This window comes from Chiloscyllium plagiosum, unplaced genomic scaffold, assembly GCF_037043375.1.
Source record: "Chiloscyllium plagiosum isolate Xiang-an unplaced genomic scaffold, Cpla_swu_hap1 HiC_scaffold_3, whole genome shotgun sequence".
Taxonomy (NCBI): Eukaryota; Metazoa; Chordata; class Chondrichthyes; order Orectolobiformes; family Hemiscylliidae; genus Chiloscyllium; species Chiloscyllium plagiosum.
The window spans coordinates 39,729,769-39,757,048 of NW_028270141.1; the positions used below are offsets into that span (position 1 = coordinate 39,729,769).

At 44.0% G+C, this 27,280-nt stretch overlaps 1 protein-coding gene across 3 annotated transcripts in view; it reads left to right on the plus strand.

The window, feature by feature from the left end:
• Positions 1–5,449: 5,449 nt before the first annotated feature.
• The window catches only part of extl3 (exostosin-like glycosyltransferase 3), an 87,811-nt gene continuing 65,980 nt past the window's right edge, over positions 5,450–27,280 (plus strand). Inside the window, exons 1-2 of one of the 3 annotated variants that reach the window (XM_043680266.2) lie at positions 5,457–5,604; positions 8,736–8,780. The gene's annotated coding sequence lies outside the window, so the exon portion shown is untranslated. Of the gene's footprint in view, positions 5,605–8,735; positions 8,781–27,280 lie in introns of all 3 variants that reach the window. The other 2 variants (XM_043680256.2, XM_043680281.2) reach the window with 2 other exon arrangements.

Below are 27,280 nucleotides of genomic sequence, written 5' to 3' on the forward strand. Positions count from 1 at the left end.
GTATGGATAGGAAAGCCTTCAAGGGAGATGTGCCAAACGCAGGCAAATGGAACTGGTTCAGTTTGGGAAACTTGGTTGGCATAGACAGACCACATGACGGCGGATTGTAAGGTCACTATCTGTTAGAACTGCAAGCAGAAGGGTCACCCGACCAAGGAATGCAAAGAGGCCAAGAACTGTAATCTGTGCAGAGAGACGGGCTACATGTACAAGGCCTGCCCAGACAAGGAGCCGCCACCTACTCACAGATGGCCGGAGGTGGACCGCAAAAGACCAGCAAGGTACCACAAACCAGCAAGGGAACAGTGTCTGGTGGCACCCAGAAGGAACGACAGGCTGGAGTGGAGCAGACAGCAGCCAGTGGGGAGGTACAGCAGCCGATCCAAGCTCCGACAGGACAGATGGAGGCAATGGAGGAGGACGGAACCAAGGAGGCAGAGGAATGGATTCCTGTTAAAAACAGGAAGAGGAAAACCCGCCAGGTCCTCAAAATCTCCCAAGGGGGAAATGGCAGCTGCACGGTGAGGATACAGGCAGCTCTTCGGATGGTGAAGACAGGCGCAAGGAGAGTCGTCACCAGAAGAAGAGACAGAGTGCCGCAGGGAGAAAGGAGGGCAGCACCTTCCAAACAGGAAATGACAAACCCTCTGAGGAGACTGGTAAAGACCACCCCCACCAGGTGAAAACCAGGAGATACCCACTGCCCCACAGCTTCAGGTAACTGGGAGAAGCGACCTTCTGACAGCCCTGCTGTTAGACATAGAACTGGACTGTGCGAAATCTGGTCCCGGCCCGATGAAACCCAAGCATGGAAATGGCCCCAGTGTGGAGCCAGACAGCTACCTCAGCCCTGCGAGGATCCAGCTGTTCGCGTACACCACAGGGATGCAGACAGCTACCCCAGAGAGGCAGAACCAGCGGCAAATGGACACTGGTAACCTCTTAAACTGTTAAAATGGTGATTAAAAACTTTGAGTATTAATGTGCATAGCATTAAATCCACTACGCGATGTGTTTCTACATTGATCTTCCTCGCCAACTTTAAAGCCAATGTCCTGTTTCTACAAGAGTGTGGGATACCACACCTCAGCAGCTACAGGAGATGGTTGAGCTTGTGGGCCCATGGGCCATCAGTTTTGTTGGGGGGCAACAATAACCGCTCCTCAGGCCTGGGTATCCTGTTGCGGGGAGGTAACTTCACCATCTCCGAGGTTAAGAATGTGGTGGGCGGGCGCCTCCTTGTCACTGACGTCATGTACAGAAACGCTTCCCTGAGACTAATTAACGTGTATGCCCCAGTGAGTAAGAGTGAACGATTGGCCGTCCTGCAGCAGCTTCCATTGTTGCTGGCAACATCCAGGCCGATCATTCTGGCCGGAGACTTCAACTGTATCATTGATGCAGATGGACGATCCGGCGGGGGGGTCAGTAAACTTGACGCCACGTCCAAAGCCCTGATGGAAACGGTCAAAGAAGCCAAGCTGCACGATGTCTTCGGCATCCCTGCAGACAGAGCGCAGTGTAGATACACCTGGTCATGGGCAGACGGGTCTATACGCTCAAGGATAGATTACCTGTTTGTGTCCCGAACGTTCTCGGTCAGATCCACCGACGTCAAGCCGGTGTTCTTCTCTGACCACTGCCTCTTGCTGGCTGACTGTCATCTACAGGACGAGCAGCGGGCTGGTAAGGGAATGTGGAAGATGAACACAAAGCTGTTGACCCCAGGAGACATTGAGGAGCTCAAGAGGGATTACACAGGTTGGAGAATCGTGAAGCCCTTCTTTGAGTCTCCAGCGGACTGGTGGGAAACAGTAAAAGAGAACATCAAAAGGTTCTTCATCCTCAAAGGTGTTCAGGAGGTGAGAGAGAGGTGGGCAAAACTGTCCCAACTCCAGGAAAGTATGCAGAACCTGCTCCTGCTGCAGATGATGGGGGGTCGATGTCACGGAGGTCCTCCAGGAGGTGAAGGGCCAGCAAGCCTCGCTCTTTGCCTCGGAGGCCTCCAAGATAATCTTCCGGTCCAGGGTCCGCTCCGTGGAGCAGGATGAGACGTGTTCACGTTTCTTCTTCCAGAAGGTGCACAAAGGGAGCTCCGTGCTCACAGCCTGAAGGAAGGAGATGGCTCGGTAACGTCATCTCAGGCTGATATCATGAGTGTGACTCAAAGCCAACTGACAGCGTGGCTTCCCAGTCATTCCTGTCCTCTATCATGGAGGTCTTAGATGACAGGACATCGGAGAGGCTGGACCAGCCATTATCTCTGGATGAGCTGACCAAGGCCCTCAAGTCCTTCGAAAAGCAACAGCTTAGAGGTCGAGCTCTATTCTGCTCTATGGCACTTGATTGGCCAGGACCTGCTGGAGGCGTATGTCAGTATGCTTCTGGCAGGTACCATGAACGAATCCATGAGGAAAGGCATCATCACCCTCATCTACAAGCGGAAGGGGGAGAGGGAGGAAATTAGATATTGGAGACCAATCTCACTATTAAACGCAGATTACAAAATCTTGTCAAAGGTCATCGCCAACCGGGTCAGGTCTGCTTTGGGATCGGTGATTCACCCTGACCAAACCTGTGCTGTACCGGGTAGGAAGATCGCTGAGAGTCTCGCACTCCTCAGGGATACGATTGCCTATGTGCAGGACAGGGGGGTGGACACTGCCTCATCAGCCTGGACAAGGAGAAAGGCTTTGACAGGATATCCCATACATATATGAGCGATGTCCTCTCCAAAATGGACATTGGGGAGGGAATCTGCAATTGGATCAGACTGCTCTACACCAACATTGTCAGTGCAGTCTCAATCATTGGGTGGGAATCAAATAGCTTTCCAGTCAGATCTGGAGTCAGGCAGGGCTGCCCTCTCTCTCTCCTGCCTTGTTTGTGTGCTGCATAGAGCCATTTGCCGAGTCCATCATAATGGATGCGAGCCTGAGAGGGGTGACTATTCCTGGCAGCGGGGGCCTACAGGTTAAGGCCTCCCTGTACATGGACGATGTCGCTGTTTTCTGCTCGGATCTGCTGTCCGTGCACAGACTCCGTGTGCATATGTGCCCAGTTCGAATGGGCCTCAGGGGCCAAGGTAAACCAAGGCAAGAGCAAGTCCATGCTCTTCGGGAACTGGGCTGACCAATCCTCCATGCCCTTCACCGTCAGGACTGACCACCTGAAAGTGCTGGGTATTTGGTTCGGTGGGGCTGGGGCATGCGCCAAGACTTGGGAGGAACAGATCAGGAAAGCAAGGCAGAAACTAGGCAGATGGGCGCAAAGCTCTCCATCAGGGGCAAAAACCTGGTCATCAGGTGTGAGATACTGTCAGTGTTGTTATATGTGGCACAGGTCTGGCCTATTCCCCGAACCTGTGCCGCCACATTCACCTGGGCCATCTTCCACCTTATGTGGAGATCAAAGATGGATCGGGTCCGAAGGGACACCATGTATAAAGATCTGGGCAATGGGGGGAAATACACACCCAATGCCACCCTCACCCTGATGGCCACCTTTGTGTGTGGCTGCATCAAGCTGTGCATGGATCCCTGGTACGCAAACACCAAGTGTCACTATGTACTGAGGTTCTACCTGTCCCCGGTATTGCGAAGGATGAGCCTAGCCTCACTGTCGTGGAACGCTCCATAGCTCCTTGAAAGTGGAGTCGCAGGTAAATAGGATAGTGAAGAAGGCATTTCGTATGCTTTCCTTTATTGGTCAGAGTATTGAGTACAGGAGTTGGGAGGTCATGTTGCAGCTGTATAGGACATTGGTTAGGCCACTGTTGGAATATTGCGTGCAATTCTGGTCTCCTTCCTATCAGAAAGATGTGAAACTTGAAAAGGTTTACAAGGATGTTGCCAGGTTTGGAGGATTTGAGCTGTAGGGAGAGGCTGAACAGGCTGGGGCTGTTTCCCCTGGAGCGTTAGAGGCTGACGGGTGATCTTATAGAGGTTTACAAAATTATGAGGGGCATGGATAGGATAAATAGACAAAGTCTTTTCCCTGGGATGGGGGAGTCCAGAACCAGAGGGCATAGGTTTAGGGTGAGAGGGGAAAGATATAAAAGAGACCTAAGGGGACAACTTTTTCATGCAGAGAGTGGTACATGTATGGAATGAGCTGCCAGAGGATGTGATGGAGGCTGGTACAATTGCAACATTTAAGAGGCATTTGGATGGGTATATGAATAGGAAGAGTTTGGAAGGATATGGGCCAAGTGCTGGCAGGTGGGACTAGATTGAGTTGGAATATCTGGTTGGCATGGACAGGTTGGACCGAAGGGTCTGTTTCCATGCTGTACATCTCTATGACTCTATGACCTGTCCTTCATGGAGAAATTTATGAAGAAAAACACCTTTGACCACAAGTCCATCAGGAAGTGGTCAGCACGTACTGTCCTTGAGACCCTTCAGGAAAAGGAGAGGGTGGATCCTATTGAGCGGTTCCCTGGGCAGACTGTCAAAGTCATTTGGTAGAATGCCTCATCATCAGAACTTCTCAACAAGCACTAAAACATGGCTTGGCTGGTGGTGAGAAGGGCTCTGCCGGTGAGATCCTTTATAGACGCCCGGACTCTCTGCCCCACGAAGCAGCTGTGGAGGGGACGAGACTGTCACACACCTCCTTCTGGAATGTGCCTATGCGAAGGAAGTTTGGAGAGGAATGCAATGGTGTATGTCAAGGTTCACCCCGAGCAGCTCCGTGACGCGGGACTCTGTGCTCTCTCGTCTGTTCCCGGGACGCACACCAAGACGAACATCAACTGTGCCTGGAGGATCATCAACTCAGTGAAAGACATCTTTTGGTCTGTCTGAAACCTGTTGATCTTCCAGGTGAAGGAGCTGACCCCGACTGAGTGTTGCGGACTGGCACATTCCAAGGTCCAGAACTACGTGCTGAGGGATGCGCTGAAGCTTGGGGCAGCTGCTGCCAAGATGCTGTGGGGAAAGACCACCGTGTAAGGTCTGTCTGCCTAAGAAGAACAAGGGGCCCACCCAGTAATTGGGCTCTGCTGACGTCTCAGCAGAATATCTGGATAGTCAATGTACAGATTTGTACATACAAATGATTAATTCCGATCCCTGTATGTAAAGAAATGGAATGTATATGTGTGTATGGCATCACCAGTTGTATAGATATGAAAATAATTCGATGAATAAAGTATATTTTTGAAATTAAAAAAACTTGGTTGGCATAGACGAGTAGGACCGAAGGGTCTGTTTCCGTGCTCATTCACTCGATGAGTGGTCTGCTTGTTCTCTGCAACCCGTAATGTCCTGAAACAACGGATTGCCCATGAGTTGAAGCCAAATGTAACGGCCAGCGAGCGGTGTATTTTGAATTACGGTAAGCTTGCTATTGTGAATGTTGCCAGCAGGAGGCGGGCGGCTGCTGTGAGTCGGATGGGGGCCGGTTCCCACAATGCTGCTGCGCCCTGTTTGGAGAGCAGCTTGTACTATGCGGCGGGGCTGAAAGCGAGCCTTGCAGGTAGTGGTTTTTTTCCTTAAATGAATGTTTTTTTTTAAAAAAGACGCGGCTTCAATTTTGCATTTGCAGAAGATTATATCTTCTAAACAAAAGCACAAAGGCATAGAGCGCACCCCGGATCATGTAAGTCATTTTGGTTTTCTGTATCTAAGAGATTTATTTTTTGTGTTGCTGAAGCCAGGCAGTGTGTTGGAGAGATATAGAGCATACACGGGCCTGTGTAGCTGCTGCGAGCACAGCGGCTGGAAGTCGCTATTTCGGATTCCTTTTACGGCAACATGTCTGATACAGTGTTGCACCGCGACTTGTCGTTTCTCCATTGCCTGGAAAATGCCCCCTTCTGCTCTTGTCTTGCCCTAGCGGCTAGGGGCCTGGACAGTTCTCGGCTCCAGTAAGCTTACAAGCTTACAGTCCGTCCCCCCCCCCCCCGTCTCCCCCCAGTGTAGGTTTATACTGCAACATCAATTCAGGGGAATTCAGATCTTGGATTGTTTTCCAGAATCACTTCGCGTTAATGCATTTTTTTTTCAAAATGCAAGTTGGAAGTTTCAGACCGTAGGCGACACCCGATTCATCGACTGTTGGTTTGCTCTGGCTGTGTATATGATCCGCTTCAGGATTGGAGTTTCCTGTGGTGACAGAGTCGATGCAGCCAACTGAAAGTGTATTGCTCAGTTTACCTTAACCCCCACCCATCCTTTCAAGAAAACACTAACTAGCCTCAGCCAGAAGTTACTAGGAACTTGCTGGATTTTGTTTTGTTTGGCTGTTGAGGTCATTGCTGATCACCCCATGCAGCCAATCGAGTGGAGAATAAATATTTTGCTCAAATGTCAGATCTTGGATCAGCGAATTGAAAGAACGGGATTTCTTGCACCCATCAGTGACAGCGTAGTGGATAATGCTTAAGTGTGTTTTTGTCAGAACACGCCGCACTGCACAGTGAAAAGTTCTCATTCCCAGGTTTGCATTTAAAAAAAAAGTGGGGTACAGGAGAAGATGCAAGAAAGTTAAAACCTCTAGTTTTGGTGGCAAATTGAAACAACTGATCAGATTTATAGGTGACCTGACAGAGATCTTTAGAATCTTGGACGAGTTTAGTTTACTATAGATTTTGAGAAGACCATTTTACTTCTGTGTAAGACCCAAAACAGAAACCTTCAATATAAGGTAGTCTTTAAACCAACGAAGGAATTCAGGAGAAATTTGTTAATTAGCCTAGAATGTGAAACCTGCGCAAGATGTGGTTGAGGCAGGTCATATACAAGTCTTACAGTAAAATCGATAAAATGTCTCTCACAATGTTATTAAGCAAAACTATGCTGGAGGGAGTAATGTATTAGCATGGATTGTGGATTGGTTAACATACAGAAGACAGGCCACGGTGGTGCAATGGTTAGCATTGTTGCCCCACAGATTTGATTCCAGTCTTGGGTGACTGTGCAATTTTCTGTTCTCCCTGTGTCTACGTGGGTTTCCGTTAGATGCTCTGGCTTCCTACCATAGGAGAAAGTGAGGACTGCAGATGCTGGAGATCAGAGCTGAAAAATGTGTTGCTGGAAAAGCGCAGCAGGTCAGGCAGCATCCAAGGAGCAGGCGAATTGACGTTTCGGGCATAAGCCCTTCTTCACCATGGGCTTCAGCAGAAGGGCTTATGCCCGAATCATCGTTTCTCCTGCTCCTTGGATGCTGCCTGACCTGCTGCGCTTTTCCAGCAACACATTTTTAAGCTTCCTACCACAGTCCAAGAGATGTGCAGGTTAAGTGGATTGACTATGTTGAATTGCCCTGTTGTGTCCAGGGATGCATAGACTGGGTGGATTAACCAGTATAAATGTGATAGGGTGGATCTGGGTGAGATGCTTTTTGGAGGGTTAGAGCAGACTCAATGGGGTGGCACGGTGGCTCAGCAGTTAGCACTGTTGCCTCACACTGCCAAGGACCTGGGTTCGATTCACACCTTGGGCAACTGTCTGTGTGGAGTTTGCACATTCTCCCCATGTCTGCGTGGGTTTCCTTCGGGTGCTGTGGTTTCCTCCCACCATTCAAAGATGTGCAGGTCAGGTGAATTGGCCATGCTAAATTGCCCATAGTGTTAGGTGCATTAGTCAGGGGTAAATACAGGGTATGATCTGGGTGGGTTGCTCTTCTGAGGGTTGGTGTAGACTTGTTAGGCCAAAGGGCCTGTTTCCATACTGTAGGGAATCTAATCTATTCTAAAAATGTGCTGAATGGCCTTTATCTGCACTGTTGACATTCTAAGACAGAATTAGAATTAATGGATATTTTTCACATGAGAAAGATGTAACTAGTGGAGTGCCCCAAAGAACATTCCAAGTGTCTCCATTGTTTATTACCTATAGCAATGTGTTGAGGGGTAAAATTGTTGTGAAAATAGGTGAGTGGGGAATGTTGTGATGCAGACCTAAGAAATCTATAAGGAGATATGGATAGGTTCAGAAAATGGCCAAAACCTGGTGCGTAATACTGGAAAGTGAGTTATCTCATTTGGTAGAGTCACCAGGCAGGCTTCCATTTAAACTGCGAGGGACTCCCAAAAAAATAGTGAAGCATTCTGAGACCTGGGTGTTTGTGTACATGAACACAAAAAGGTAAGCATGCAAATGCAGCATGTAATTAAGAAATGAAAGGGAATTTTGGCTTTAAATGCAAGGGACTAGAGTTTACACATAGGAAAGACACTATAAGAATCCAGGGTATTGCTGAGGTCTCACCTGAGTACGGTGTGCTGTTTGATCCCAGTATTTTAAAAAAGGATATATTGGCACTGGGGGCAGAGATTCACGAGCCTGATTTCTGAGATGAAGGGGTTGACTGAGGAAGAATGGCTAAACAGGTCTTCGTTCACTAGAGTTTAGAAAAATGATGTGTAATCTGATTGAAACAAACAAGATTCTGAGAGGACTTTACGGAGTATATCTTGAGATATTTCCACTAATGAGGCAATCTCAAGCTAGGGAATATAATTATGGAATAAAGGGACACTGACATGAATAGGAATTTATTCTGCAAGTAGTGAATGTCTAGGGTTTTCTATCCCAAAGTATTGTGGAGGCTAAATCACTGGAAGTATTTAAAGAAGAGGTTTTGAGATATCAAGGAGTTGGACGTTTTGAACAGCTGGCATGAAAGAGGGATCGAGGTCTGAGGCAGATCAGCCATCATCTTAAAATGGTGGGCAGGCTTGAAGGGGTGAATGGCCTATTCCTGCATCAATTTCTTTTCTTATCTAGATAAGCATAATGGAGGAAGGAACAGAAGGATGCTGATGGAGTGAGGTGAGAGATAACATTCCACATTCTAACCACTCACTGCGTAAAAACTGTTTTCCTCATGTTGTAGTTGCATTGATCTTTACTAGAGAATAAAGCTGTACACCAGGTAATGGAAGGGATGTAGGAACTCAAAAAAATCACAATCATCAGAGATTGTTACTGAGTAGATTAGCTGGGATCTTGTCAGCCCCAGGTCCAATGATGGACACCAGCTTAGGGTCTTAAAAGAAATGGCTAGTGGGGTCATTGTTGCATTGTTTTTAATTTTCCAGAAATTCCTACATTTGCAGAATGTCCATTAGATTGGAGAATAGTGAATGTAACTTCTTTATTCCAAAAGGGGGAGAAATGGAAAGCTGAAAACTCCAGGTCAGTTTGCTTAACATCTATCATTGGGAAGATGTTAAAATCCTTTATGCAGAATTTCCTTATTAAAGAATTTATAACAGGGCACTTAGAGAAGTTAAAGATAATAGACAGGGTCACATGGCATGGATAGAAGATTAACTGACTAGCAGGAAATGGGAAATAGGCACAAATGAGTCATGCATGGTTGGAAAGATTTAATAAAGGGTAAACCACAGGGAAGCACTTGAGCCTCAAGTTTTCATAACTTGTATAAGTGACAAGGATGAAGGGAAGGAAGTATTGTAGCTAAATTTACTGATAATATAGATAAGTTGTGAGAGGTCATGAAGAGGCTACAATAGCAAATAATTAGTTTAAATAATTTGACACATTTGAAAAATAGAGTATAATGTGAAACTGGCCAATTGGAAGGAAAAATGAAAATGTTTATAATCTCATGGTGAGATTGCAGAGCTCTGAAGTACAGAGGGATCTACATGTTGTAGTGCATACGTCACCAAAGGTTAGTATGCAGATCTACTAAGTAACTAAAAAAGCTAATAGGACATATTGTTTGTTACTATAGGAATTCTATGAAAAGGTAACGGAATTATACTTCTGTTATACATGGCAATGGTAAGACCACATCTGGAGTACATGCACAGTATTGATCTCCTTATTTAAGGAAGGATATAAATATGTTTGAAGCAATTCAGACAAGATGTGCTAAATAATATCTGGAATGGGCAGGTTATCTGGGTGGGAAAATTTAGACAGCCTTGGTTTATATCCACTGGAGTTTACAATAATAATTGGTAACTTAGAGTCTTGGAGATGTACATCATGGAAACAGACCCTTCGGTCCAACTCATCTATGCTGACCATATATCTTAAACTGATCAATCCCATTTGCCAGCACTTGTACTCCCCGACCCCAAGGAAAAGACTTTGTCAATTTACCCTATCCAACACCTTCATGGTTTTATAAACCTCTATAAGGTCGCTCCCTCAGCCTCCATCACTGCATGGAAAACCGCCCCAGTGTATTTGGCATCTCTATAGCTCAAACCTCTAACCCTGGCAACATCCTTGTAAATCTTTTCTGAACCCTTTCAAGTTTCACATCATCCTTCCAGTAAGTGGGAGATCAGAATTGCTCACAGTATTCCAAAAGTGGCCTAACCAATGTCCTGTACAGCCACAACATGACCTCCCAAATCCTATACTTGATACTCTGACCAATAAACGAAAGCATAACAAATGCCACCTTCACTATCCTATCTACCTGCGGTTCCACTTTTAAGGAACTATGAACCTGCACTCCAAGGTCTCTTTGTTCGACGACACTCCCCGGGACTTTACCATTAAGTGTATAAGTCCTGTCCTGATTTGCCTTTCCAAAATGCAGCATCTCACATTTATTTAAATTAAACTTCATCTGCCACTCCTCAGTCGAGTGACCCATCTGATCAAGATCCTGTTGTACTCTGAGGTAATCATCTTTGCTGTCCACTACACCTCCAATTTTGGTGTCATCTGCAAACTTGCCAACTATATCTCCTATGTGCGTATCCAAATCACTCATATAAATGATGAAACACACTGGACCCAGCACCGATCCGTGTGGCACACAACTGGTCACAGGCCTCCAGTCTGAAAAGCAACCCTCCACCACCACTCTCTGTCTTCTACCTTCGAGCCACTTCTGCATCCATATAGCTAGTTCTCCCTGTATTCCATAAGATCTACACTTGCTAACCAGTCTCCCACAAGGAACCTTTTCAAACACCTTATCGAAATTTCCATATGGATGCGTCCACTGCTCATCCCTCGTCAACCCTCTTCATTACTTTTTCAAAAAACTCAATTTGGTGAGACATGATTTCCCACGTACAAAACTATGTTGACTATCCCTAATCAGTCCTTGCCTTTCCAAATACAAGAAATCCTGAGGGACAGGATTTACTTTCAACAACTTGCCAACCACTAATGTCAGGCTCATCGGTCTATAGTCCACTGACATTTCCTTACCACCTTTCTTAAATAGTGGCACCATGTTAGCCAACCTCCAGTCTTCTAGCACCTCACCCTATTACTTTTGTTGACCCAAATAACTCAGTAAAGGGCCCAGCAAACACTTCCCACAGAGTTCCGGGGTACGATTGATCAGGTCCTGGGGATTTATCCACCTTTATGCGTTTAAGACATCTAGCAGCACCATCTGTGTAATATGGACATTTTTTCAAGATGTCACCATCTATTTCTCCACATTCTATATCTTCCATGTTCTTCTCCACTGTGAACACTGATGCAAAATACTTATTTTGTATCTCTCCCCATCTCCTGCAATTCCACACATAAGCTGCCTTGCTGATCTTTGAGGGGCCCTATTCTCTCTCTAGTTACCCTTTTGACCTTAATGTATTTTTAAAATCCCTACAGATTCTTAACCCTATTTGCTAAAGTTATCTTATATACCCTTTTTGCCCTTCTGATTTAACTCTTAAGTATACTCTGCCTTTATACTCTTCTAAGGATTTACTCAGTCTCTACTCTCTATACCTGACATATGCTTCCTTTTTCTTGGCCAAAACTTCAATTTCTCTAGTCATTCAGCATTCCCTCCACCTACCAGCCTTGCCTTTCACCCAAGCAGAAATTTACTGTCTTTGGACTCTTGTTATCTCATTTCTGAAGGCTTCCCATTTTCCAGACGTCCCTTTACCTGCGAACATGCGCCCATGATCAACCTTTGAAAGTTCTTGCCTAATACCATCAAAATTGGCCTTCCTCCAATTTAGAATTTTAACTTTTAGATCTGGTCTATTGTTTTCCATCGTTATTTTAAAGCTAATACAATTATGGTTGCTTGGTCCAAAGTGCTCCCCCACTGACACTTCAATCACTTGCCTGCCTTATTTCCCAGGAGTAGGTCGAGTTTTGCACCTTCTCTATTAGGTATATCCACATACTGAATCTGAAAATTTTCTTGTACGCACCTTACAAATTCCTCTCCATCTAAACCCTTAACACTATGGCAGTCCCAGTCTATGTTTGGAAAGTTTAGAAATCACCTACCATATTGAAGCATGCAACATCCTGAAATGTCTTGACAGGTGCACGTGGAAAGGATATTTTCTCCTGTTAGAGAATCTAGAATTGGGAATCTCTTCCTCAAAAAATGGTGGAAGCAGTTTCCTAGAGTATTTTTAAGGAAGCGGTAAATAATGGGAAACAATGGGAAAAAGGTTATTGAGCATAGGCAGGAAAGTGAAGTAATCTGATCAGCCCGGGCCTTATTAAACAGTCGAACAGAGTTGAGAGGTTGTACGGCCTACTCTTGCATCTAATTTGGATGTTAATTGTTTTAGTATTTTCCAGTCTCCATAAATGAGTGTCTCCAGGTTCTTGACTCTCCCATCAATGGGACCTGTTTCTCTCCATCTATTCTGTCCAGACCTTTTATAGTTTAGAGCACCTCTATCAGATTTCTTCTCAGCTTGACCTTTTCTACTTTAAGAAGAACAACCTCATTCTCCAATCTTCAATGTAGCTAAATCTCTCATCCTTGGAAGCATTGTCATAATTTTTTACTACACCCTCTCTAAGTCCTTCACTTCCTTGGTAAAGTGTATTGTCCAGAATTGGACACAATACTACAATTGAATTGATGCCAAACAAGTGCTAATGTTTTTTATGGCATCCTTGTTTTTATACTGTGTCTCCATTTATAAAGCCCAGGATCTTTTTTCCACTTTCTGATCATGCCCTACAATCTTCAATAATTGCATACTTATACCTCAGATTTCTCTTCCTGCATCTGCTTTAGAATTATATTCTTTATGTTGTTAAAGAATCATTACGGTTCAGAGGGAGGCCACTTGGCCCACTGTGTCTGCATTGGTGTTCTGAGCATTTTGACTTAGTATTGGTCTCCTGCCTTTCCCTCACCTTGACTTACATTTTGACAAGAAATAAAATCACTTCTCAGTTCTCTATCAAATCGCATTTACCAATCCTACCAGCCTTTCAATATCCCCTTGAAGTCTGCAACTGTCTTTTTATGGTTTAAAATGTATTCAAATTTTATATTATCTGCAAATTTTGGAATTGTAATCTGTACGACTGAGTTTGGATCACTAATATTTAAGAAAAGCAGGTGCGAATGCGGAAGCTCCACTAAAAACCTTCTTCTATCCTGACAAACATCACTTCACCACTACTGTCTGTTTCCTGCCCGTTTGCCAACTTTGTATCCATGTTGCTCTTCAAAATGGTGAGATAGGATCTCACACATCCAAGTGAGAGGACTGAACAGGGCTCAGCCTTGTCTTCAGAAAGTGGCACTTCGGGCAGGACAACTCCTCCCTTATTTGGTGTGTCAGCTTGGAATTTGATATTTAATTTGATTTATTGTAGTCACATGCACCTAAGTACAGTGAAAAGCTTTTTTTGTGAGCAGTACAGACAGATCATAGCAAGCAAGGACATACCGATCATAGGGTTTTTAGACAGAGTGAGGCATATAGGTTACACTACACAGGTGTGCGAAGCAAGATCGACATTAATAAGATCAATATTATTTGAAGTTAGAGAGTCCATTCATTGACATCTCTGTCTCAGTGAAGTGTAGTTAGGAAATGTTGCAGCCAATTTGAGTATAACAAGCTTGCAGAAATACCAATATTTTAACATCAGATAATCTGTTTTGACTGATGTTAGTTGAGGGATAAATATTGACCATGGCAGTAGGAAGAGCTCTCTTGCTGCTCTTTGAAATAATGCCTTGGGATCTTTTATATCCAACGGAGAACAAATGGGTCATCAGAATGATGACGACTCCAACAATACAGCACTCCTTCATTACTGGCTTATGTGCCAGACCAGACTTGTGTGCTAAAATCTCTGGAATGGGACATGTACCCACAACTTATTGACAGTTGAGAATGTTACCACTGAGGCACGATTGACATTGTGAGGACTGCAGATGCTGGAGATTAGAGTCGAGAGTGTGGTCCTGGAAAAGCACAGCAGGTTAGGCAGCTTCTGAGGAAGAGGAGAATTGACGTTTCAGGTAAAAGCCCTTCATCAGGAATGAGGCTGTGAGCTGAGGGGGTGGTGAGATAAATGGGAGGGGGAGGTGGAGTTGGGGGGAAGCTAGCTGAGAGTACGCTAGGGGGTAGACGAAGGTGGAGGTAATGGTGATGGGTAAAAGAGGAGGGTGGAGCGGATAGGTAGGAAGGAAGATGGACAGGTCATGAGGACGGTGCCGAGTTGGAAGGTTGGAACTGGGATAAGGGGAAATGAGGAAACTGGTGAAATTCACATTGATGCCGTGGGGTTGTTTACAAGAGGTTCTGATTGATCCTATGACCGTTCCAAGTGGTTTATAATTGTATGTGGCTTTGATGTTTGTATACGTCCAGTGACCAACTGCAATACACGTAGCCTATCCTCCATAACTGTCTCAATGATGATACAAATGCTGACCTGTGCCAGAGGTACCCCTTCATCAGAAATAATCAGTTTTTATGTTGTTTTTCTTTCTAGCATTAGCAAGTATTGTTGCTTACTCCTGATCAGGATTGGTGATTGAAAATTGATGACATGGATTTAAACTAAAATTCAACAGTATAATGTAATTTTGAATTTCCTTCCTCTTTTTGAGGATAAGGTAAACTTGTAAAATATTAATTTTGGGGAAACTATGATTCCAACGGATATTATTGGATAAGTATGAGACTGCATTTTGGCTTGTTAGATCATATTTTTTTTGTTGGTTTTAATGAGGCAGTCTTGCACTGAACACTGCAGATTTGGGTTTAACAAAACAAGTTTATTATGCAAAATAAATGAAGATAATACAGCATAAATCAAACTATTTGCATATAACACACAATTTCAGAGCATACAGTAAAATACAATCCCATTAATCTCAACCGCTACTTTTTTTAATACTTGCACAAGAGAGAAATCCACAAACCAACAGTTACTCTCAGACAACAACTCACCAGGACGAAGGACCCGATACCCAGCATGAGCAAAACCAATGTAGTGTACAAAATCCCAGGCAAGGACTGCACAAAACACTACATAGGACAAACAGGAAGACAGCTAATGATCTGCATCCATGAACACCAACTAGCCATGAAACAACACGACCCACTATCCTTAGTAGCCACACAAGCAGATGACGAGCAACATGAGTTCGACTGGGACAACACTACTATTATAGGACAAGGAGAAAGTGAGGACTGCAGATGCTGGAGATCAGAGCTGAAAATGTGTTGCTGGAAAAGCGCAGCAGGTCAGGCAGCATCCAAGGAACAGGAGAATAGACATTTCGGGCATAAGCCCATTGTAGGACAAGCCAAACAGAGAACAGCCAGGGAATTCCTAGAGGCATGGCACTCATCCACAGATTCAATCAATAAGCACATCGATCTGGACCCAATATACCGACCACTGCAACAGAGAGCTGGAACTGACAACCGGAAGCGGCAGATTCAGACCACGACAAATGCCAGAGGAAAAATCATAGAAGCGTTTCACAGGAGGCTCCCAAGCACTGAGGATGTCACCTAGACAGGGGACGAAACGTCTGCAACACAAATTCCCAGCTCGGCGAACAGAACCACAACAGAATTCCATTCTCTTATCACAACTTAAAGCTTAGTTAACTGTCCTCAGTTCCAATCTTGATAATCTGATGGCCTCTTCCTTGAGACTTCATATAAAAAGTTTAGATTTTCTCAACTTCGGATAACTCTTCAGTCTTTTAACCAAACACTGCTGGTCTTGAATTTTAAAACTCAATGCTTTACATGGAAGTAACCTATTTTTTTAACCATCGTAAACTACCTCCCTTTCTCAGGCGCAACAGTATTACACATCCAGCTTCAGCCAAAACTTCTGTAAACCATCAAATTAAAACCCAAAAGCTTTCCCAAAGCAGTGGTGTTTTCCCAATCAAAAAATCTGTAGAACCCTGTAAACCAAAAGCCTAATGCACAACATTGTTTGTTTTGTTCGTTCATAAACTCTCCCAATGAAGAAAAATCGCACTCGGAACTGTATATTATACTGTTTCCAAAAGAAACCACCATGACTACAGAAACACAAGTTATTCATAAACCACTTCAGATTCAGACCAAAATACATATGCTACTAATTCAAATTCAAACTGTAAGATAAATGATGTTAAAATATTTGTATAAATCACACATCTTACATTACCATATTAATATTGTGTGATATCCTGTCAAATTATTGCCCACTCTTATTCCATGGACTCCCATTGTCAACATGATAAAGGTGCATCCACAATTTAGAGGTTGCGGGACTTTGGTGATGGAGGAACAGTGAAATGTTTCCAAGTCAATATGGTGAGTGATTTATTGAGTATTTGGAAGTTGTGAAATTCCGATTCTACTGCTGCTTTAGGTAGCGGAGGTTGTGGGTTTGGGCAATCTATTTGTTAGATGCCATATTATGCTGTTCTTTTTTTTTATTATGATGATATGGCAGTGGTGTGTTATGGATCATATGGATGGGCAAGTTTGTGGCAACGTGCATGGTCTGGCATCACTATTCATAGCTACAGACTGCAGAGGTTGCAACTTCCTTTCCATCATATCTTGCAAAATGTCCAGACTACAGAGGAGAAAGTGCTGGATGTCTTGAAACGGGTAAAGGTGGATAAATCTCCAGGACCTGATCAGGTGTACCCTAGAACTCTGTGGGAAGCTAGAGAAGTGATTGCTGGGCCTCTTGCTGAGATATTTTTATCATCGATAGTCACAGGTGAGGTACTGAAAGACTGGAGGTTGGCAAACGTGTGCCACTGTTTAAAGTTCATAAGGACAAGCCAGGGAACTATAGACCAGTGAGCCTGACGTCGGTGGTGGGCAAGCTGTTGGAGGGAATCCTGAGGGTCAGGATGTACATGTATTTGAAAAGGCAAAGACTGATTAGGGATAGTCAACATGGCTGTGTGTGTGTGGGAAATCATGTCTCACAAACTTGATTGAGTTTTTTGAGGAAGTAACAAAGAGGATTGATGAGGGCAGAGCGATAGATGTGATCTATATGGACTTCAATAAGGCATTCGACAAGGTTTACCCATGGGAGACTGATTAGCAAGGTTAGATCTCACGGAATATAGGGAGAACTAGCCATTTGGATATAGAACTAACTCAAAGGTAGAAGACAGAGGGTGTGGTGGAGGGTTGTTTTTCAGACTGGAGGTCTGTGACCACTGGAGTGCCACAAGGATCTGTGCTGGGTCCTCTACGTTTTGTCATTTACATAAATGATTTGGATGCGAGCATAAGGGGTACAGTTAATAAATTTGCAGATGACATCAAAATTTGAAGTGTAGTGGATAGCCAAGAGGGTTACCTTAGATTACAACAGGATCTTTACCAGATGGGCCAATGGGCTGGGAAGTGACAGATGGAGTTTAATTCAGATAAATGCGAGGTGCTGCATTTTGGGAAAGCAAATCTTAGCAGGACTTATACACTTAATGGTAAGGTCCTAGGGAGTGTTGCTGAACAAAGAGACCTTGGAGTGCAGATTCATAGCTCCTTGAAAGTGGAGTTGTAGGTAGATAGGATAGTGAAGGCGTTTGGTATGCTTTCCTTTATTGGTCAGAGTATTGAGTACAGGAGTTGGGAGGTCATGATGCGGCTGTACAGGATATTAGTTAGGCCACTGTTGGAATATTGCATGCAATTCTGGCCTCCTTCCTATCAGAAAGATGTTGTGAAACTTGAAAGGGTTCAGAAAAGATTTACAAGGATGTTGCCAGGGTTGGAGGATTTGAGCTATTGGGAGAGGCTGAACAGGCTGGGGCTGTTTTCCCTGGATCGTCGGAGGCTGAGGGGTGACCTTATAAAGGTTTACAAAATCTTGGGGGACATGGATATGGTAAATAGGCAAAGTCTTTTCCCTGGGGTCGGGGAGTCCAGAACTAGAGGGCATAGGTTTAGGGTGAGAGGGGAAAGATATAAAAGAGACCTACGTTGCAATGTTTTCACACAGAGAGTGGTACGGGTATGGAATGAGCTGCCAGAGGAAGTGGTGGGAGGCTGGTACAATTGCAACATTTAAGAGGCATTTGGATGGGTATATGAATAGGAAAGGTTTGGAGGGATATGGGCTGGGTGTTGGCAGGTGGGACTAGATTGGGTTGGGATATCTGGTCGGCATGGATGGGTTGGACCGAAGGGTCTGTTTCCGTGCTGTACATCTTTATGATACTATGACTATATGACTTTGACCAGAAATCTCTCCAAATCTTACTGCCTGCCATTGGTCTGTAATAGAAGGATTTGCAGATTGATTGTTCCAACTATAAAGGTTGAATATCAATTTGTGGAGCTTCTGGCTCAGAGTCAGGGACATTACTGCTATGTTGCAAGAATCCTGATTATGATGCAACATCACATAAACCATAAAATACCAGAAAATGTCATCATTCTCCTCTGGTTCTTGATAGCCACAACACTTTAATTTAACAGAATCTCCCACAAACTGTGTGGTTTCATGGTTGTGTCAGAGTACCTGAATCACCTCCAGACTGTTGCACGTAGTTAACCACTGGCTGTTTACTGGTTTAATATTGAAACAGGAGAGCAGTGTGTCTTAAGATGAGGAAGTGGTACATAAAATTTCCCTCATGAGTACGCTGTTTGCTATTCTAGCATGTTTAAACTGATTTGTATAACCTGTGCTATTTTTAATTTTGCTGCATGTCTAGCTGTGTACTTCATAAATGTTTTAATGCCAAAATTTCACTTTATTCCTGAGCAAAAGAGGTTTCTCATTGCATTGCATGATTGCCACTTTCAATAACCTGTTAAGAGGTTTTGGGTAAGTCTAGTTCCAGGGGATTAAACACAAAACCATGACTGGGGCTGAATTTTCCCTCCTAAGTTGGGAGCACTTACTTCAGAGCATTCCTGAAGGGGTTGACCTGACTTGGCAGAAAGTTCTACATTTTGTTTTGGGTAGTTGGGGGTGTTGGCAGGCAGTTGTGGGTATCAGGTCTGGTGCCGCTGGAAATAGTGTGGAGGCAACCACGTGGGCTGCTGGAAATAGACTTGTGAAAGACCTATCTTGGTGATCCATGACATCATTCTGGCGGTAAAAGAAAGCAGTAAATAAAAAAGCTGCCCTCTGGTCCTCAGACCTCACAAAAACCTTATCTGCCACAAAGTCTTCATGCTTTGACCATACCAACTCAGACCACATTATGTCCTGCAACCAGTTCCATCGTTGCTCATATCACCAGACCAACCCTGTCCATCTATTTAATATTCATGGTCCCTGATATCACCCATTCTAACCTATGCCCCTTTACCAATGCTTATAGCCCACTTTATGTCCCATGCCAACTTAGTGCCATTTCATGCCAACCTATGATGTTCCACTTACCACCTTTGCCCTTACATCTTCCATGCAAACTCATCAAGCATGCATCATGGGCTAACTTTGAACCATGCTGAATTGGAATAAAATAAAATTCTAAGATTTTTTTAATGACTCCCCATAAAACTATTTTGATAAAATAATTTAAATATGCAAAATTACTTCTAATGAAAGCATACATTTATATACATAGTCCCACATAAAAGACTTGGAGGTAGTATTTAAATTGGGGACATAGAAGTGCACCCTCTCCTCAATATCGTATGGTGATGCGAGGTGGAATTAGTCACGCAACATTAATCCTATAATCCTAACACTCCAGCATATGTTCATGACTTCATGAAATTGCAAGCACTGATCATTTTCAACTGCAGTGTTTTTTTTAATCCAAGAGCTTGGGGATTTAAATGCCTTGACAGTTCTATTAAATTAATTTTTATATGCATTAATGTCTGCATTTAACACTGACCTGACCCATCCAAAAAGCATGCGTAGACTTCTCTCAAAGGGCACCCTATCTCTCCAAATTAACCTGGCAGTTTTGGCTTTATAAGCATATGAGATCCCGATGAGGGCTTTTGTAGCGCAGTGGTAGTGCTAGTGCCAGTGGTTGAATCCAAAAGGCTTGGGCTCAAGTCTTAACTGCTCCAGAGATGTGCCATAACCTATCAGTCTCTAGACAATAATAAAAGTATCTGAGAGATCCTGGAAGATCTTGAGAGGGTAGACTTGGTGAGACTTTCGACGTGAGGAGAATCTAAACTTGAAATTTAACACACAGGTGAGGTGATTTTTTGTCTCTGAGGATTGGATGTCTTTTGATCTCTTTCTCAAAAGGTGATCAATGCATGGTTTTTGAATATTTGTGAGCTAGAGGTGGATAGTTTCTTGGTAAGCAAAGCAATGAAAGATCATTGGAAGTAATGTGGCAGTTGCCTTCTTAAAACACAGTTGCAAACTAAACCTGTTCCCTTAGCAAACATGTTGGAAGCTTTGTTTGGAGGTTAAAATGCAGGGCTCCAGTACCATTATGCGGAAACTTCCAGCAATGTGAAAATCCGACCCTGACTTTCAGTGAAGTATTACAGGTGTGCTGTATTGTTGGAGATGTGCCTTTAAGATAAGAAGTTAAATTGATCCGCCCCACTGTCCCATCAGATAGAGGTAAAAGATCCCACAAGGACAGTTTTGTAAAGAGCAGAGGAGATGTTCTTAGAATTGTGACTGATTCTAAACCTTTCAACAGCATGAACACAGTTTAACTGATTATTATCATTGCATTCTGGTTTTTGGCAACTTGCTGTAGGCAAATTGTATGCTGTGTTTTCTAATTACTAAGGTGTAATCACTGTTGTAATGCATCATTGTCTGATAATTGTTTTAAGTCACACTGAGGTGAAAGTAGATTACTGAAGTGCAAAGGTGCCTTTAATGACTTTAAAATATTCATGTAACTTTTTTATTTGTTCACTAGATATGGGCATTGCTGGTAAGACAGTATTTAGTGCTTGTCCCCAATTGCCTTGGTGAAAGTGATGATGAGCTGCTTTTTGAACTACTACACTCTATGTACTGTAGGTGCTTGCATAATGCTATTAGGAAATGAGTTCCAGGATTTTTGTCCCAACAAGGAACAACAATATGTTTCCAAGTCAGGATGGTGAGTGGTTTGGAGGGGAATGTGCTGTTGGTGGTTTACCCATGTATCTGCTGCTCCTTGTCCTTCTAGATAGAAGTGATTGATGTTAGCAAAGTGCTGTCTAAGGAGCGTTGGTGAATTTCTGCAGTACATCTTGTAGATAGTAGTACACACTGTTGATCTGAGCTTTAGTGGTGGAGGGAGTGAATGCTTGTGTATGTGGTGCCAATCAAGTGGACTGCTTTGTCCGGATGATGTTGAGTTTCTTAGTGTTGTTGGAACTACACTAATCCAGGCAATTGGGGAGTATGATAACACCTTCCTTACTGCTGCCTTATAGATGGTGGACAGGCTTTGGGGAGACGGGAAGTGGTTAACTTTTAGCCTCTGAACTGCTCTTGTAGCTACAATATTTGTATGGCTGGTGTCATTCAGTTTCTAGTGGCTCAAGTCTTTCTTGCTAGTTAACCCAAATCTGGATATTGTCTGCATCTTTGCTTGTGCATTCTGGTTCGTTCTTTTAGTATATGAAGAGTCACAAAAGATGCTGAACATTGATTGCACGATGAATATTCCCACTTCTGATCTTTAAGATGGAGAGACAATTATTAATGTTCAATTGTTTAATTGTCCATTACCAGTCACAACTGGATGTGACTGATCTGCAGAGCGTGACCTGACCCACTGGTTATGGGATTGTCTAGTCCTGTCTATCACATGTAGCTTTCATTGGTTGGCACAAAAGTAGTCCTGTATTGTAGCTTCATCAGGCTGACATCTACTTTTTGATATGCCTGGTGTTGCCACAGACATGTTTTCCTGGACTCTTCAATTAATGCGTCTTACTCTCCCTCACTGTGACATCACTTCTGTTGGGTCTGTCCTGCAGGTGGACAGGATGGGAGTGTCTGGGACATTGACTGTAAAGTAAGTTTACATATGCGTGAATATGCCAAGCTATTACTTGTGTGTGGGATAGCTCTCCCATTTTAGGTTAAAATTCCCAGAGATTGGTAAAGAGGATTTTGCAGGTTTAGCAGGGATGGGTTTGTCATTGATGTTTCAAGTGCTGAGGTAAATATGGTGTGGTTCACCAATTCTTTATGCTTTGCAGTGATGATAAAATGTGAGTTGGTATTCTAGGACATCTTAGATGGCAGTTAAGAGTCCACTGTGCTTAGTCTGGGACCAAATCAGGTAGAATGGCATATTGTCCTCCTTTAAAGGACATCACTGAACCAGTTGGGTTTTTATGATAGTTGACATTAGAATAGCTTTTATTTGCAAATTCTAGTGAATTCAGATTTCACCATCTGTGTGGTCAGATTTGAACCCATATCCTCAGACCTTTAGCCTGGGTTCTGGATTACTGATTCAGTAACATTACTACTGTGCCACCTCCTTCACCTTCCTAGTGTTACTTGGTTTGACACCTGGAACTTTTCCTAACCTTGTACGCTTGTGTCCTCTGTTCTTTTCCTTAATCCACTTAACTGCTTTGGTTTTCTCATTCCCCTTCACCATCACATTCTCCTTTTAGCTGTCATGCTTTTGCAAACATTAAAGGTACTTTGAAGGAGTTTGTTGAGCTGCCAACCTTTGCAAGTAGTTAATTGGGTGGCATTCTCACTCGTCAGTGGCCAGAGGGAGTATCAGCCATTCGTGTAGACTGCTGTGCACTGTTCTTCAGGGTAAATACCTCCTCAGATCAACTTCTTTGCTACCCCACTTATATTTATTTGGTGGCACTTTGTCACCAATAATCAAACTGAATCTGAAGAAAGCAACTTGAAAGTGTCATTCATTCATCACTTACTACACTTCATCGGTTCCTGATATCTCAACACACTTGAATTTAAAATCCTTGTTTACAAATTCCACTGTGGTCTCACTACCCTTCTCTCTTGTTTGTCAGCTCCTACAACCCTGAGTCCACCTCTCATCCTGGCCTGTTGAGCATTCCTGAAGTAAAGCATATCACCATTTGCAGCTATACCCTCTGATGTCTGGGCCCTGAAGCACCAGAATTCCTCCTAAACCCCTGTGTCTACATCTGTCTGTCTGTCTCTTTCCTCCTATATAAATGGCTGCTTAAAACCTGGCAGTTTGCTAAGCTTTTTGTCTCCTGTCCTAATATCTATTTAGATGAGTTGGTGTCAGCTTTTGTCTGACAATACTCCTGTGGAGCATCTTGTGATGTTTTACAATATGAAAGATGCTAGATAAATGCAAGTTATTTTTGTTGGTATTGCACAAAATACCTCATAGAAAATATTATTTCAAATGAATTGGTTCTAGCCAATTTTGCATGGGGAGTCACTAACCCTGAGAAGTTCGAGTGAAATGGACTTAGAGAAGTGGTAAATTGCTTCAGATTATTTGTTCAGGTGCTTGTTTTGAAGTCATATGTTCTGTTCTTTATTTATATGATGCATTTAGACTTGTTTTAATAACTGGCACAACAATACAAATCTAAAACAAATTCAAACCCTTCATCCAGATATATTAAGTATTACTTAAAAGATAGTATGATCAGTTGGAGTGATTTGGGGCTTATAATCTAATATTGTGGTTTAGTTGTCTCTCTATAAAGCACTGGAGTGAGCCCGTGCAGTTTACAGTATCATCGTATAAATCATCCTAGCTATCTTTACTCTGAGTTAAACTCAAATTGAAACTCTTAAACAAAACCAAAGCCTTGCTTAATTCAGCAAAAATTTCCATTGATATAGTCCCTTTTAATATGTTAAAAGATCTCATGGTGGAGATCCAAGATGGCGGCACTCTGAGTGGTCTACTGTGCTGGGCTCTGTGCCATACCCCTGGCAAGGTGGACCTTTAGATTAGAGTGGTGCTGGAAAAGCACAGCTGGTCAGGCAGCATCCGAGGAGCAGGAAAACCAACGTTTTGGGCAAAATCCCTTCTTCAGGACTGAAAGGTTAAGATGTATGGAGAAGAACTGTGGAGGGGGGACGGTGGGTGTCCATTGTTAACTCTCAATGTAAATAACATGTTTCCCTTATCTGTGCATTGCCTGGGACTGGGGCACAGCCTCAGCTGGAAGGAGGCAGGATGGTAGCAAGGATTGAGAGGATTGCCCCCTATGGGCAAGGGCGGGGGGGGGGGCGATCTCTAGTGAATTGGGGTTTATTTGGGTGTTTATTTAAGTTAAATGTAGTGATTTTTGTTTTAGTTATAGTAGTTTTTTTATAGGAGTAGTTTTTAGACTTTAGAGTTAATGTCTTTTTCGCTCACTGCATCTCAGATAAGCTTCGTCCTCTTGGGAAACCAAGCTGCTGTGGATGACCGTGGCTAGTGATGTGTTCAGGTGGTGCACCTGTAATGTAAAAGGGAGCCATACCCCCATTTAAAGAAAGAAGGTGCTGTCAGGCCTTAGGAAGGAAAGGGTTGACATCTCCCTGCTGCAAGAGACACATTTAACTGATAAGGAACATCTGAAGCTGCAGCAGGGGGTATATGACAGGGTATTCTTCTCTCCCTTTAGCTCCAAGAGTAGAGGAGTGGCTATACTGATAAGAAACCTCCCATTCCAGGTAACTGAGCAAAGTAAGGATGAACGTGGACAGTTCATTCTTAAACCGCCTCATCTTCCGCCTAGGAACCCTCCAACCACAAGGGATCAACTCAGACTTCTCCAGTTTCCTCATTTCCCTCCCCCCCCACCTTGTCTCAGTCCCAACCCTCGAACTCAGCACCACCTTCCTAACCTGCAATCTTCTTCCTGACCTCTCCGCCCCCACCCCCACTCCCACCCCCACCCCCACTCTGGCCTATTACCCTCACCTTTACCTCCTTCCACCTATCGCATTTCCAACGCCCCTCCCCCAAGTCCCTCCTCCCTACCTTTTATCTTAGCCTGCTTGTCACACTTTCCTCATTCCTGAAGAAGGGCTCATGCCCGAAACATCGATTCTCCTGTTCCTTGGATGCTGCCTGACCTGCTGCGCTTTTCCAGCAACACATTTTCAGCTCATCATTCTTAAAGCTCTAATACATGGAGAAGAGTATGGCATCCTGAATGTTTATTGTCCCCTGGCACACCCTTTTAAATTTCTAATTGATGCAGTTGCTAAATTAATGAATCTTGGGCTGTACCGCACGATCATAGGAGGGGATTTTAACCGCCTAATGGATCCCAGTGTAGACAGGATGCCAATGGGCCCAGCAGGTACACCTGCGCAATCTAGACAGTTGGTGAACCTGTGTGAGGAGTTGGGATTAGTGGATGTGTGGAGGCATCTCCACTCTAATTGAAGAGACTTTATTTTTTATTCCAACCTGCACGAGTGCCACACGCGAATTGACATGTTCCTTATGCTGTCGGTTTGTTTGGACAGAACATTGATTTGCAAAATTAGGACCATGTACCAGTGTATTTAGATGTTAAAATCAAGGATGACAGAATAGATACACGGCAATGGCACATGGACCCATTCCTGTTAAGGGATAGCAGATTTGTTGAGTACATTACAAGAGATTTCAGGGCCGTCTAGGATATCAACTCAGGTACGGCCAGTTATCCAGCAATACTATGGGAAGCCACTAAGATATATTTATGAGGCCTGATCATTTAGTATTCAATGACTAGAAGGAGGCAGAGGGAGGAGCAGCAACGGATGCTGGAGACATGGCTGAAGGTAGCTGAGGAAGCATATCATAAGAGGCCTTCATTGGTCAAGCTGTAGAGGGTCACGGCTCTCTGGGCTGCTGTCAACTCATTGCACACACAGGTGGCAAAATAAAGAGGTCTCCTTTGCTAAACAAAGATTGTTTGTTTGAATTTGGAGATACGCCAGGTAGATATCTGGCTAGAGAGAAAATGCTTGCCAATCCATAATGTCTGTTAGAGAGAAGGCTGGCACAGTCACCTGTGAATTGAAAAAAATCAATGTTAGATTTAGGGAATATTTTGCAGAGTTATACCGGTTGCAGGGCGGCAAAGATGGTGCAGTGAGAATGCAGTTCTTTTTTGAGAACCTGGACCTCCCCGGTATAAACGCAGAACAGGTCTCCCTGTTAAATGTGCCTATGGCAATACAAGAGGTGCCGGAAACAATAAAGCATCTCCAGGGTGGCAGAGCACCAGGGCCAGATGGATTCCCAAGTGAGTTTTGTAAGGAATTCATAAATGTGTTGGTGGAGCCACATTTGGGGATGTATAGCTATTCATTAGTGGGCGGCACGGTGGCACAGTGGTTAGCACTGCTGCCTCACAGCGCCTGAGACCCGGGTTCAATTCCCGCCTCAGGCGACTGACTGTGTGGAGTTTGCACGTTCTCCCCGTGTCTGCGTGGGTTTCCTCCGGGTGCTCCGGTTTCCTCCCACAGTCCAAAAGATGTGCAGGGTCAGGTGAATTGGCCATGCTAAATTGCCCGTAGTGTTACGTAAGGGGTAAATGTAGGGGTATGGGTGGGTTGCGCTTCGGCGGGGCGGTGTGGACTTGTTGGGCCGAAGGGCCTGTTTCCACACTGTAATGTAATCTAATCTAATCATATACACAGAACGGTCTTCCTCCCTCTCTTAGGAAGGCTAATATCACCCTCATTTTAAAGAAGGGGAAAGACCCCGAAGAACGTTCTTCATACAGACCAATTTCATTGTTGATTAGAGACTTGAAAATTCTGTCGAAGGTGCTGGCCCTGAGGTTAGAAAAGATTGCCCAAGATTGCCCTATATTATGAAAGAAGATCAGACTGGTTTTGTCAAGGGCCATAGCTCCTCCAACAATATAAGGAGGGTACTGAACATAGTGCAGGTATGCCAGCAAAGATTGATCCCGGGTTTGGTGGTCTCCCTAGATGTGGAAAAGGCATTTGACCGGATAGAATGGCTGTACCTGTTTGGGGTCCTAGAGCGCTTTGGTCTGGGCGGAGCCTTTGCTAGGTGGGTGGCAGTATTATATAATGATTCTAAGGCAGCACTAAGTCAGATAACTTTAGTATTGGGAAAGATAGTCAACAGGGATGTCCTCTTTCACCGCTGTTATTTACCTTGGCAATTGAGCCGTCAGCCGAGGCTATCAGGAAGGATCCTGAAATAGTGACGCCAAGGGTGGGAATGG